Source organism: Ptychodera flava, chromosome 9 (assembly GCF_041260155.1).
Source record: "Ptychodera flava strain L36383 chromosome 9, AS_Pfla_20210202, whole genome shotgun sequence".
In the NCBI taxonomy this organism is placed as follows: domain Eukaryota; kingdom Metazoa; phylum Hemichordata; class Enteropneusta; family Ptychoderidae; genus Ptychodera; species Ptychodera flava.
Genome location: NC_091936.1, coordinates 37,885,386 through 37,899,851, shown reverse-complemented (window position 1 = coordinate 37,899,851; position 14,466 = coordinate 37,885,386). Strand labels below are relative to the sequence as shown.

The 14,466-nt window shown below is 37.3% G+C and overlaps 1 protein-coding gene across 5 annotated transcripts in view; it reads right to left on the bottom strand.

The window, feature by feature from the left end:
- The window catches only part of LOC139140906 (PDF receptor-like), a 115,923-nt gene that overhangs the window by 83,256 nt on the left and 18,201 nt on the right, over positions 1-14,466 (bottom strand). Inside the window, exon 1 of one of the 5 annotated variants that reach the window (XM_070710375.1) lies at positions 3,800-3,930. The exons of 2 other annotated variants lie outside the window; for them this stretch is intronic. The gene's annotated coding sequence lies outside the window, so the exon portion shown is untranslated. Of the gene's footprint in view, positions 1-3,782; positions 3,931-14,466 lie in introns of those variants that run through there. 2 more of the 5 variants (XM_070710380.1, XM_070710377.1) reach the window with 2 other exon arrangements.

The window sequence follows — 14,466 nt, the reverse complement described above, 5'->3', positions numbered from 1 at the left end:
CTATTATCTGATGAGTTTGAGTGCCTAATTGGCCAAAGTAAGCAAGGGTAAATTACTAAGCTGTGGACGCTGTCACCAGATTATCACCGGATTAAATTTGACAAAGTCAACAACGAACGCGCCAGTAAGTATAACTGAAGATTCAGTTATACCTTACTGGCGCGTTCGTTGTTGACTTTGTCAAATTTAATCCGGTGATAATCTGGTGACAGCGTCCACAGCTTAGTAATTTACCCTTGCTTACCTTGGCCAATTAGGCACTCAAACTCATCAGATAATAGATACAGCATGTTGATAAAACGCTAACGCAAGATTGTCAAGGGCAGTGCTAAGTTTAAGACCAAAACACCAAAGGTTGATAGAATGTATCTTTATTAGCAATACAACGAAACACCTACCCACCCCTGGGAACGGACATTTAGACAACACCCTGTGATATAACTAGACTCAAAGCTAGTGCATATGAAAAATAACATCGTATGTGATTTTTCCCTTTTAAAACCTGAGAGTCCTAGCTCCATGCCCGTATAGGATGCAGATGGGAATTAACTCTGGTGTTTCTGATATTCCTACGGGTAAGTTAATTTCCCACTTTCATAGGCATTGATGTCAAATTGAGATAATTTTCCGACAGATGCGCGGCGGTTGATATGTCTCGTTGAGAGCTAATCTGTTTAAAAGCTGTCCATAGCGCATCTGATCCAGCTATTCGTAAGCGCAGAAAGCCTCTTCAAGTCCACGACGTTAAGCTCTTTAGCAGGTATGCATTGGCTTTCAGGGTTGACTGAGTGGTCACCCATGGCGACGCCATATACTTCTTGGAGGATGAGAGACAGAATAATATGACTTTTTATGAGAAATACGACCGTCTAACTCAAGTGAGTGTAGAAAATGTAACCATGACAACCGAGCTGCATAATACATACTACATTTAAGAATCAGGGGATAAACGACAACACGAATGTGTAATGAAAGAGAATTTGGTGGGGAAAATGTTGTCTCTTCGTTCTGAGTCCATATAATTAATAAACGCTGGTGACATTACTGCTTCAACGTTAACACACAAAGATACATATACCTTTTGAGTTTAATTTTAAATTAGCAAAATGGAAAATTTATACAATGGTCCTAAATTTCTTCAGCAATTTAGGTCAAATGATATACACAATTGCCTTGGTAACAATATCATTTACATTTTATCACCAGGGTGCATCTAATCCACGTTTTTCCATTGTTCTAAATTAATAGGAGGTCAATCAAGTCGTGGAAAACAGTTTACAACGATATAAAGTGTTCAAGAGTTTCATGCTCATCACGCATCGATGATAAGGAGGATTTGTTAAATTTTCTCTATGAGCAATGGATTCGCTGTCGAGTAACCCGAGGATGTACATTTGGAGCTTTTGACCTGTATATTCGATTACCTAGGTATCATTGTCTGACGTGGATAAATTACATTATGGAGATTCTTCAAAACTTTGCTCGGTACAACAGAACATATACAAACAAAGAGCTTTGACTTTCATGTGTACTGGCTCTTTTTATATATTGATTAATTTACTGTCATTTGTATTGTGTGATCACTGTGTGAAAATAAAGCCTTTGCTAAGAGAAGCTGTAATACTTTGACCGGATAATCACTGTATCTTGTGTAGTTGAGTTTCATTATTGTGCAAATATTTCTCAACTACTTACACCTTGATTTGCATTTCAGTGATGTCAAGTTTTTACCTCCAGCATAGACCGGAGGAAATTGAACGCCAGTTTTTCTCACGGCATTGTCAATTTTCCTATCCATTCGGCACACCAGGAGAAAAAATAATGAAAGATGACAATATGACAATGGTAACACAAATTAAGTTGACATTGCGTCAAAGCTGCCTTTCAGATTTCTTTCAGAGTTACTGTACTGTTCGTAAGAGAGAGAGAGAGAGAGAGAGAGAGAGAGAGAGAGAGAGAGAGAGAGAGAGAGAGAGAGAGAGAGAGAGAGAGAGAGAGAGAGAGAGGGATGGATCGTTTTTCGTGTAAAAGGGTTTTAAGCTAAGAAAGATGAAGGCTTCCTTATAGTAAGTCGATCCCGATCAAATTGGAAAGTAATATTGATATCACGGCCATGTCTTGATACAATTGGTTAAGCAAAGCATCTGATGTTGAAAGTGAGACCTTGGACTGTTTATTTGTGCAAAGTGTGATATCAAGCCGTAAAAAATGCATATGACATTGCCTGCTAAATATTTCAGTTGCGTATTTATAGTATTTAATGAACCTTTTAGACATTTACTTTAAGGCTACAGGTTTTCATGTGTACGTAAGCTTCCTGTAAACACATGTGATGTCATCATGTCTGGCGTTTATTGCAGTATCTGATATCTTTCTCATCGTCAGCTTGTATAAGGACTCATTTGGAAACCTAAAGTGGAAATTAAGTATACGCCATCTTCTTTGGATGTTAACACTGAAAATGGAAGTCATTTTAATTTCAAATATAGTGAAGTTGAGATGTTCAAATGCTTGAGATGCTATTTCTTATTCTTAAGTAACTAAGATAGAGAATAGCTAAGAGTTCATTAAGCAGAATATATGTAAACGATACTACCGTATAAAAGACTGGTATCCATGAATGTCTTTGATCAGTGAATGTTACCATCATGCTGTACTCGATATGATACTGTACCGGAGGAGCACAGAACACTCTAAAAATATCTGTGAAACTTACTTCAGTTCTAACGTACCAATTCTTTTTTCGGAGGACGACTTCACTGTGTGACCTTTCATCGCAATCGGAATATTTCCTTCATTTTCACCAGACAGCCCGATACGCCAAGGTCTTGGCTTGCTACTTCTTTAAACGAGTTCTGCGATCTATCGCTTTTCAATGTCGCTTTACCGTCTGAAGGCGACTCCTATCAGAGCCCTTCAGAACTGGTTGCGAGATCATATATTATGCCCTGGATATCACCGTTAAGTAGTCTGAATATTACCTTGATCAAGCGATCAAACGAATAAATGTTGATGAAACTGTATTGTTTGCTAAAACTGTTTTGAGAGGAAGCATTGTTGAATGATCCAAGTACATATGTGTTTTTCCTGAGGGCAAGTATGAACCAACAAAAAGGAAAAACCTGGGAAGCATTATCATCATCCGCCGCTGATAAAAACTCCCAGCAGATTCTGTTAGGTCTATTCAAGAGTTAAAAAATGAGACCATAATGCCAGATAGTTGTCCCCTAAATTGGTTATCAGGGGGTAAGACGGCTGGTTGGGGAAGGCCCTGGATCAAATTGTGAAATGTTTACATAATGGCATACTAATTAATCGTTCTCTACATATGTTTTGTGTGACCCGACTACCACTCACGCCCACTGTAGCATTCATATCACGCTGATAAAAAATTTTGAGCCCATGATACCAACAGCCGTGTACACAGCCGGTTTCGTCTTTGCGCAAAACAGCGGTACAGCACACATCGATATATTGACATAGCTTTTGAACTGGCATCGCCTCATTCAATTGAAATAGTGCAATTCTTTTTCCTTTGCGATCATATGAAACCGATTGAGAACGATTTTCTACAAAGACTGATCGTGAAGCAATAAAGTGCACCCATGGATTAGTTTTACATATAATTCCTATGGTTCAGTCAAATAGGTTCAGTGGATGTAGCATGGCGCGATACATGGTCATAATCACGCGCAAATGACTACACTACCTCATTCCTGTTCTCAATTGTCCGGGAAAATTGTTTAAGTCTTATCTAAATGATGATGACGATAAAAACTCACGTGTAAAAGGTACTCACAAGAACGAGCTATAGCTCCAGCAAATCCACCCGACGGTATAGATGGTGTTGTCTGCGATAACCCTCTCACAACGTACGACGCACTCGCATTGCTATGATTCGTCACAGCACGACCTCTTGTAACAAAGTGCAGGGCGTTATGCCAAGGCTAGAGTTAATATTCATTGTTGACGCAAAGCGGGGACATTGAATCCTATGAAATGAATTCGATATTTTTTTTTACTCAAACGAATCGTGGATACGCATTCTAGTGTAGTTTATTGACATAAACCGATTAGCCACTGAAAACATTCCTTTTTACAAATCAGAGTTATTCCACATTTTATTGGTCTTTCCTCTTTTTATGACTGTATGGAACTCAAACTGATACACCAAGTGTCCTCTGAATCAGACAATAGTACATAATTGACAATGAGTCGATTGCGTAGTTACCAAAATTCACTGATTTAAAAGTGAACACAAAGCAGGAAACTGTACACCATCCTGCCCAGATTATCATCGGCGACACCAGACTGGTTGTCTGGCCGCGTTTCAATTGAGTCTGGTCCAGTCAACTCAAACGAATGATGTTACTGATAGTAACAGCTGCTAGGTCTTTTTTGATTTTATGATTGGATTCAAATCTCACCGTATTCAGCAAATTCCACTTTTTATAAAGCGGATTAAAGTCGTTGTATAAGTGTATCTATGCATTAGATATTTCCCTGGACCCATTGCCGACAACCATGGCCTCAAATAACCTCCGACATAATGAAGAATAGAAGGAACATAGTGACAAAGTGCAGTGTAAGATAAGGCAAGGCGGGAAATGATCTTGCTTAAGGTAGTATGCGCCTCAAAAATGAAAGACTTGCACTTTTGGTCAAACTTTCCTCAAGGAATCTTTCAACCATACTCTTTCAAAATCAAGAATAAAAATCGGGGGTTACCCTGCAAGCTTTGATACCAGAGAAACAAATTACTCGAGATTTACCGAGATTTGAAATTCAATATGGCCGCCATCTCTATGATAACTCTAAATAAAATTTTCGATTTGCGAAAAACTAAGCTGGTCAATTTTTTTCTTACATCAAGATCTTTAAAATGAGCCGCCACAAGGGTAGATTAGAACTGAATTGTAGAAGTTTGAGGGTCCGAATATCTGTCCCCGAGGCGAATTCTACCTTAACGGAGTGGTAAATATACTAGTATGTTTCTGCTTGTATTTTTTAGTTTGTTTTCGGGGAAATCATACATCAAACAAATTCCGTGGGCCAAACGGATAATTTTGAGGCAGTCGGATGAACTGTTTCCAACGTAGACTAAAATAATATATTGCAAAATTTAAAGAATTGCTTTGATTCATATGCCTTCACAGACAGTGCTCAAGCATGTAGCGATACAAAAAGCTCATATTTACAGATCAAAAATGTCAAGTTACGTCTTGCATGTACAAATTCAACAATATAAATCCCCTGTCGGGATTTTAATACTATCTGAAAACAGCGTTTTATTTCACCACCGTTCTACACAATGCAATCATTTTTCCATCAAAAGTTCCTGTGAATTTATCATTGTGTCTCAGGGAGCAATATTACTAAAGGCCATACTTGAGTGACTTGTCTTAATGGCGCTGTTAATAAGTTTTTGAATTTCTTAATTTCCTCTTGATTTCGTACTCAAAATATTTAATAAATGGAGACGGGTGGTATATCATTGGTTAAGGGCAAAAATGCCGTCGTAGGGCCGACAGATTTCTGAAACTACGTCATCGTCTATACGTATTGTTGATTTTTTGTAAATTATTTCCAAGCAAGGATTTTTGTAATTTGCAGTAGTGCGGGTTACTTTTTGCAAAACCCGACGTCATGTCCAGGGTCTACAGTATTTCTATGGCGAATTTAGTGCATGAACGTCAGGTAGACTTCGGTGCGACATTTCATGTTATGACCTACTTACGACAAAGTGCAATATTTGTTCGAATACGAGTTGATTAACTCATGTGAATTTTGATGGAAGCGACTCTCTTTATTGTAAACTAAGACCTTCTTACGCCTTGTAGTTTTAATAACCAGGGAATATGCGACAATTAAAATAGATCACGAGCCTTGGAGACAAATAAACATTGAGTACTTGATAAAGTCTGCTCTTTTCATATATAATATCGAGGTCATGAACCGAGGTATTCCAAAGTACATTTTACAGTAAGGTAACTCTTTATATACAAGTGAGTCCGAATATCAGTTTTCTTCCACGACTTAAAAACTATTTTACAAAATTTGCATATTTCATGAATATTCTCTCAATTTAAGGACCCTTATTTAAATTTCCTATTTGCATGATTTCATTTAAACTTTCATTATTGACTTGGCCTTCCAATATATAGAGGGCATCTTAGTTTATGCTCATGTCAAATCAATCCGTGTGTCCCAGCATGCTCCGGTTTTATACTCAAATTTGAATATCGAACAGACTTCTATACATGCCTGGAGGATACGACATATAACAGCTTTAGAGTTTGTATATAAAAAAAAACGAGAGCCGTTATACATCACCTTGGCATAATTGCATTTTGGTATCAAAGATTTTAGAAAATCACTGAACTGTTGCGTTGTAGTTTTTACCTCATGAGTTATTTATGCTTCGATACCCTCACTGCTATCGCAATGCTCATTATCATCATATAAACCTGAATGGAGTGATTTGATTAGTCAATCACTGAATATTTTTTCGGATGCAAGGTTATTGGGCTGACCCGCGCTCCATGACGACATGTAATACCGTTGATCATATGATTTACGCACGTATTAAACAAAGTCACAGATCCGTCTGACAATGGGATAAAGAAACGGAACAATAACAGAAAACCTTCGGTGAGAGCTGCAGACACCCCGAGATAATGAAAATGTCACCATTTCCAAATTCACAGATCGTCTTTCGTTTGAAGCTTTTCGACATCATACATTGGTATCTGCAGTGGTAAAAGACTCAGAGCATGTTCAACTCAATCAAGATTGGTAGAAGAACAGATGGTCAACCCTGACTGTGGAAAATGCCACATCTTCACTTTACTCTGCAAACGCATTGTCAAAACTTAGTCATTGTTATAAGTTTTGTATCATGATTCTGTCTTGCCTTTCGTATGCTCTTCACTACAGATTTAGCACCAAAGCACACTGCAAGCAACAAAACATAATTCCGTATAGTTAGACTCTAAACCTCCATTATAGCTATGTTTTGTCGGAAGCAACACGTTTTACAACAGACGTCATTTACACGTACGCAAGGTCTTAGTAGATTTTCGATTGGATTCGAACTCACAACGTGCAGCACCCAGTCACCTAGCGAAGACATCACAGTTAAAACCGCTCGGCCAAATCCCTACCCTTAAAAAGAGTGGTTATTTTACAAAGAAATGCATTGAGTGAGTTATCATGATATTATAGTTACATTAAGCACACCAACTTACAGAACAAGGGATTTGTATTCGATATCATATTACGCCTTTGTCAATACCTGTGATATCTGTGACGTCATACCCCGATTATTACCGATAATCTCTCAATTTACATGGTTTACTCATGCGCAGTATTGTTTTTTGTAGTGGACTGCTTAGTCACCTCTAAGCGAAATTGTATAACAGCAATCGGGTTGACCAAAAATAAAGAAACGCAATAATGATTTATATATGACTCAATTATGGGTGCACAATATTAGAAAGTGAGCATCAAACTACAAAAAGCTGAAAGGTATGTTTAGGAATTTATCTTTTGACACAAAGCTGTGCAAAATTAAACAGAGAATGTTTTTGCATTGCATTGATTAGGGCATTTTAATTTGAATTGATCTTTGTATTTTTGTACTGTGAATACTGAATACCGAAATGGATGATAAAAATAAGTCACATAGACACGACCACTCGCTCAGTGGATGGGACGTCTATGGAATTAATAGATAACGGCAGCAATGCAACAAACACGTTTTCTTTTGTTTTTCAAATCTGCACTTTCATGCTTTAAATAGCTACAAATTGAAAAAGACCACAAATCAACAAAGTTTGTCGGTTTCACCTATCCATATTGTTTAAATATAAGCCTAGAATAAAAGTAGTATCGCTGCTCATAATCTCCTCAAGCTGTCACACTTTGAAACATTTTATGAAAGCGATATTTTGTATTATTTGTTTTTTATTTTATCTTTTCTCATTATTTTTTACTAACTCGCGAGGCTCTTCATCAAAAACTTTAAACGATAGAACATAAACGAAATGTATTAATTTATCATGGAAAGCAATAATTTTGTTCCAGATTAAGAAAAACTGCGTCAGCTGCGTCTATTTTCAAAGCCTGTTTCGGTATACAAAAACATAACTCAAATCGTTCGTTGTAGACGGCATTGTTTCGCTGCAAGTAAAATGTTACGTGGACATTGTACCTGGAAAGGTCTTGTTTTTGTGTACGAAGTCAGTGTTGAATTCGTAGTGTGTGTTGAAGTGTGGTAAACGAGACCTTTCCTGAAGATTGAAAAGTACTAATGACATTAATGTTTACAAGATTTATGGCTGTCGTCATCGGAAACATCGTCATCACAACTGCATAAATAAGAAGTAGAATAACACGGCGAAAACTCACGCTGTTGGAACAAAATAATCGGTATTTTGCCCGACGGCTTGAATTTACGTCTTACTATCAACTACATCATGTCTCGTCAGATCACGTCTCCCATAGACGCGAAAATGCTTCTTTACACTGCATGTTGTCGAAATTCACCAGTTTGAGCGGCCACTGGTTAATCTTGTTAATCTCCTAAACTAACCGATTAATATTATCATATCTTGCTTCTAGTCAGACGCCAAATACAGTAGCAGCACGGTTTGCTATAATGGTTTTAGTCGCAAGGGACGAAGGATTTGCACACACATGCGTGTATGCATCAACGTGGCAGGCGGATCAACTGCGGTTGCTAAGCGCAATAGAAATTGATTACTAGTTGGTATCTGATATCGTTTTTACGCCTAACGGATCTGATCTCTCTTTTCTGATGAATTTTGCATATCAAAGAAAAGTAAGATTCGGGGTTTTTTACATTCATCTAAGTTTAAACAAGATCATGTCAAGCCATAAATATTTTTTTCGTTTCTTTGTAAAATCTCCGCAAAATACGGGAGCCAATACGGACAAAGGTTCTGAGTAATTTGATATCAGATAGCCTAGAAAATATCTTTCACTGGATCAAGCAGGGGAGTAGTGAATTGTGACCGTGATGACGAAATTTCATATACAGAGAAGCCACAAGCCATGGGACAGTCGGTGGGGACATTGCGATTTGATGAATTATTAGTACCTTGCTTGGGGCAAATATTCAAACGTATTTGCATTTGCTGCTGCTATAGATGTGTAGGAGCTGTCAACCAAGAAAGATGTCGAGATTGACAAGGCAAGGCGCGGACTGTTTGTTTCATTGTTAAAGATTAAGGTAGAACGCACCTCGGGGACAGACGTTCGGACTCTCAAACTTTTACAATTCTCTTCTGATATACCACATGTGGGGGTTCATTTTAAAGCTCTTGGTGAAAGAAAACTTTTCACCGGCTTACTTTTTCGAAATTCGAAAATTTTTATTTTTCTCCATAGAGTTAACACAGGGATGGCGGCCATTTTGAATTTCTAATATCGGTAAATCTTGGGTAATTTGTTTCTCTAGTACCAAAATTTGCACGGTGACCCCTTATTTTTATTCTTGATTTTGAAAGAGAATGATTAAAAGATTCCTTGAGGAAAGTTAGAGCAAAAGTTTAAGTCTTTCACTTTCGAGGTGCATACTACCTTAAACAACCTAGCAAATGATAGAACTCATATCAGTACAATTTCATACAAAGAATTCTTAGCGCTTGTGCATGAAGAAACGGTGCATTTAACATTTTGGTAAAATCATAAGTTTTAAAAGCCTATTTGTGCATAATGTATTCAAATGTCAGGAGAAGCTGAATGCATATTTTGAGTCGAGCCTGTTGTGTTCCTTCTCTTACAGTGTAAGTGACACTTTTATAATAAATTGATTTTGCTCTATCTTGATATCTTGAGAAGTCTTAGCTGCTGTGAGCGACTAAGGGTGAGAATGCCCACATCCCATAACCAAAGAGAAAACCGCTCCAACACCACTGCTGACTTCTGACTGTGTCTCTATACATGTATATGTATATATATGTATAAAATAATGAATTATTTCAAAATACCAGTGTCACGTATCTTTCAATTTTTTTCTCATTATACAAGTACTCCTAGTTTCCTGTAGAAGCTAAGTCTACCGACTCAAATTATCAACAACAAAAATTGACCTATAGCTGTGATGGTCGAGGTAAAACACCAGTTTCTGCACATGCAAATTTGACCGACGAGAGCGGATATTTTATTAATTCTTGATTAGAGTGACAAGGGTCGTGACAGATGGAAAGATATATACTTAGACATGTTCTGTTCAAGCACCAAAACATTCAGATTAATTCTGTTACAATAGCACGCCATAAAAAGCATTTTGTTCAAAACGTTTGGTTCATCCATGTATATTATATCTAGTGATCAAGGCTTCGATTCTACCGTGCCATGTATTCATGATGGCCATGGGCGTCTTCTCTGTGCACGCATTCATGCATATCCTTCGCATTCCGATTTCTGAAGAAGAAAGCTTTGTGAAGAGATACGGTCAAGGAAAGAAGATTACTCCGCTCCTCGGGGTTGACGTTAAGAGTTGAATATTACACGGGTCGTGAAACCTATGTAGTCCTTGTAATCACGGAGAAACTCCCTTCTTGAGGAAAAATATGCGCTATATGCGCTCATCTCACGACCATTGACATTGCCACGAGCATTGTGATAGCAACAAGGACAGGTAATAGAAAACCGTGTACAAATGATGACCGCAGCATTCTAGCATATACCCTGAGCGTTCCTTGTGCCGTGAACCTTTAAAAGCCAAAGTTGTCACGGAGTAGCGAGAAAGAATATAATTTTGCAGAGTTTAGAAAATGTCTCGCAAGAAAACATTTTCTTTTCCAGACTTTCCAGAAATATTCTCAAGAAAGTATTGATTGATATCAATGTGATGGTGATGTCTGAGCAACATTGCTGGAGAGCCAGGAAAATTTGACTAAAGTATATTGATTCTAAATCCGCGAATTCGTTCTCCTGCTGATGAACCCTTTACTTTTCAAGTCGTATGACCTTCTTTCAGGGTCCATTGTCCAAGATATACATAGTTGATTATGTTTGAATATATATATATATATATATATATATATATATATATATATATATATATATATATATATATATATATATATATATATATATATATACATATATATATATATATATATATATATATATATATATATATATATATATATATATATTATATATATTATATATACCTTTTAAAGTAAAAAAGTCGACTTTAGATTGCTCAGTAAGTTCAGATGTAGTTCATTCCGTTCGTGTAGGAGATTAAACGAAACCTAGTTTGTGCTCCACCCTCGAGGATTTTTTGCAAATATTGGTGATCGTCTTCTTTATTGTTGTACTCGTTCACATACTTGGAAACGTTTCGGATTTCGAGTATCGACGGTCAGTCATGTGGCAATAATTGGCCAATTAAAGTGTTTAAAAATTGTATACCCGATGGTATGGTAACACACAGACGTATGATATTTGTTTGATTCAGCGCGTACAGTCCCATGAAGCATTGCATCATACCCTATGACGTACGGAGTAAAGACATTGTCGATGAAATGTTGCCTATGCGATCAAGTATAAGATATATTGGGGGATTAAATTTCAAAGTGTTTTTTAACGTCAGGCAGTTTTCAGTTATTCCCGTCATTATTTTGTTCGGTTTGTGGGATGCAGACTCTTGTTTTAAGCTGCTCACGAAATGTTTAAAGCACGCTACTCCCTACAAATAAGACATCAGGATCATTGTACACTTTAAGTCATATTATTGATTAAAAACGCTTCACTCACTTATCATATTGAATATGTATTCCGAAAATGAAGCTGGCATGCTTCCGAGAAATATATATTGTCAGTGAATTTAAGGTGGGACGTAAAAGTTATTTCGACGATAAATTGATACCCGTGAGGTCACAATTCGTATAAGACGCTTTGATTCTGAGGAGCTTACTTATCAAAACCAACGATAAAAAGTTACCGCTGATCAGAAGAGAAAGAACAACGATGAAATGACCAAAGAGTTCAAATACTAGCCGTTAAATAGGAAACGTAGCCATGCATCTCACGTTTATTACTGAACGTAAAATGTTTATTACAAACGTCATCCTGTCACTCACTTGTTGGACGGTGTTTTGGAGATCTTTGACATTACATTTAAAATTGTTTTGATGTAGATCGCTGAATAGGGGATGATGAGCTCTGCGTGACTCATGATGGACGAAACAATAAATTTCTTTGCCTGTTTCTATGCTATCTAATTGAATATAAAGCTTCCATTCCAACTGGCGCTGAGAAAATCAACAGGGTGCTGTTTATTAATTTAGAATCTCATCTCGCTGAACCCCGGCCAAGGTGTTGATTTTAAAGAATATATTAACACGTTATTGAGAGTATATCTGTATGAGGGGAGAATGATATCATATAGGAGGTTCCGTTGCTATAGCAAATATTCGGAAGCTTTCTGGACACTGTGTTTGATGAGCGTGTTTTCAACGTAATGATCATCTTCAGCGTATGACCTCGGACGCGCTTTAGAGTCCAACAACCATAATTATTATTACCATGGAACTTATAATATAAGAAAATCTCCTTTATTCTGATTGAAAAATAGACCACGTCGTACTGAGATGTTTTTTTATAAGACGGCATGGGGTGTTGAGCTAGGTTACATATGGTACCTCAACAAACTGAATAAACCGTCTCTTAATTAAAAAGAAGTGAGCAGAACATTATGATTTGCATTCAAAATGAGACTTGAGTATCACGTAAAAATTGAACCGCGTCAAGGAATTTCAATACGAAACAAAGTGATACAAAATGCGTCAAAATTTGAATAGTCAGTCACGCCATAAAAATCGCCCGCGTGGAACGACGCGAATCTCCCAATAGTGAGACAGCGGTGAGAGAATCTCCCTGTAAAAATCAGTCTTGCTTTCTACAAAATATATCAAACACATAATGACAACCAACACGAATTAACCTCTGCAAAGGACGATTTTTGAGATGTTCTGACATCGTCACGAATTGTTCATATGAATGCCTATAAGTGGAAAAGGTCATGAAAGGTTTTCATACAAAAATCCGTACTGACTCAACTTAAGAGTACTTCTTGGCATTGTCAAAAAAAACCCGTCTGGATCTAAACTCGTGAGTGTATTTTAGAGAATGGAGTTGTGCAGAACAAAGTTATACGTAATAAATGTGGGCGTAGTGATTGACAAGATGGTCATCGGCCCTACAGACAATTGAACCTTACGTTAACATCACGACCCAATGCCGGGACATGAAAATGCCTGTAGCTCTACACTTCTTTTCCCTGGAATATTCTGCATCAACATCCATTCGCGAAGGATACTGGAAGTGGATTCCCATAGAATCCGCAGCGTGATGTTCTCCAAACATGCAGACTCCTATAAGTGGCGTTTGAAACAACCAATCCGTGCTAGATACAATGAGAGCATTTTAACGACATATTTCAAAACATAGATCATCGGCGACAGTCGCGATTTCACATACCGCGTTTCCAAGGTGACGGAATAATGGTACACTCACACTCCAATGCGACACAGGAATGACGCTTGTTAACAAGTTCGAGTGACGCTAGAACTCCTAGGAGCAATAGTGCATTGCTCCAACTTTAAAAAAACATGGAAAATCAAAAAGAAAATCTGCGACATATTCAGCAGACATTGCATTCAGAAGGATGTTCAGTTGAAATAATGGAAACCTCATCACGAAGTGTGGTGTAATTGTCCAATATTTCTTAATGTCTGGATAGTAACACAGTTGATTTACGGACTATCTCCAAAAGCGTCAGAATTATACCATACATGAGACAACCTACCCTAGCTGTTGACAGATGGCGCGTAGACACGTTACACGAATGAGACAGTCACGCTGACACACTATCAGAAAGATTACAGATTATTTTCTTCGTTGTACTACATAAATACTGTCTGCATCTGATAATGAGCGATACTAATCACAAAAAGGACATAAAACATAAGACAAAAGTATAAAACAGTTTTATCTGCATCTCGCCACAGTTGGTAATCTTATCTCCGTCGTTGGTCGTGCCAGTCTAGATTTCAATTCAGAATGACGTCTTGGTAGTTTGATTTCGTAGCCCGATAGAAGCCACTTACTTTTGAATATACGCAAGTTACTAAAAGATAACAACTTTACTTTGGTCGTTTTATCGTCGTTGGCTTTTTTTCTATTTGTATGAAAATGATGAATAGAAGTCAATGTAACTTTTTCTGATATAAACTATTCTTTGCGAACGAGAAAGACAATTTTAGCGTCATATAATTAGCCAAGAAATGGTTCTAATCGTGTGATACTAGTACACTCAAAATACTGAAAAAAAATATCTCAGAGTGTCAGCATTTCCTACTGGTCCTTGAAGTGTCGTCACTGATATTTTTGTGCTTTTGCACTTCTGATACATATCCATTGAAA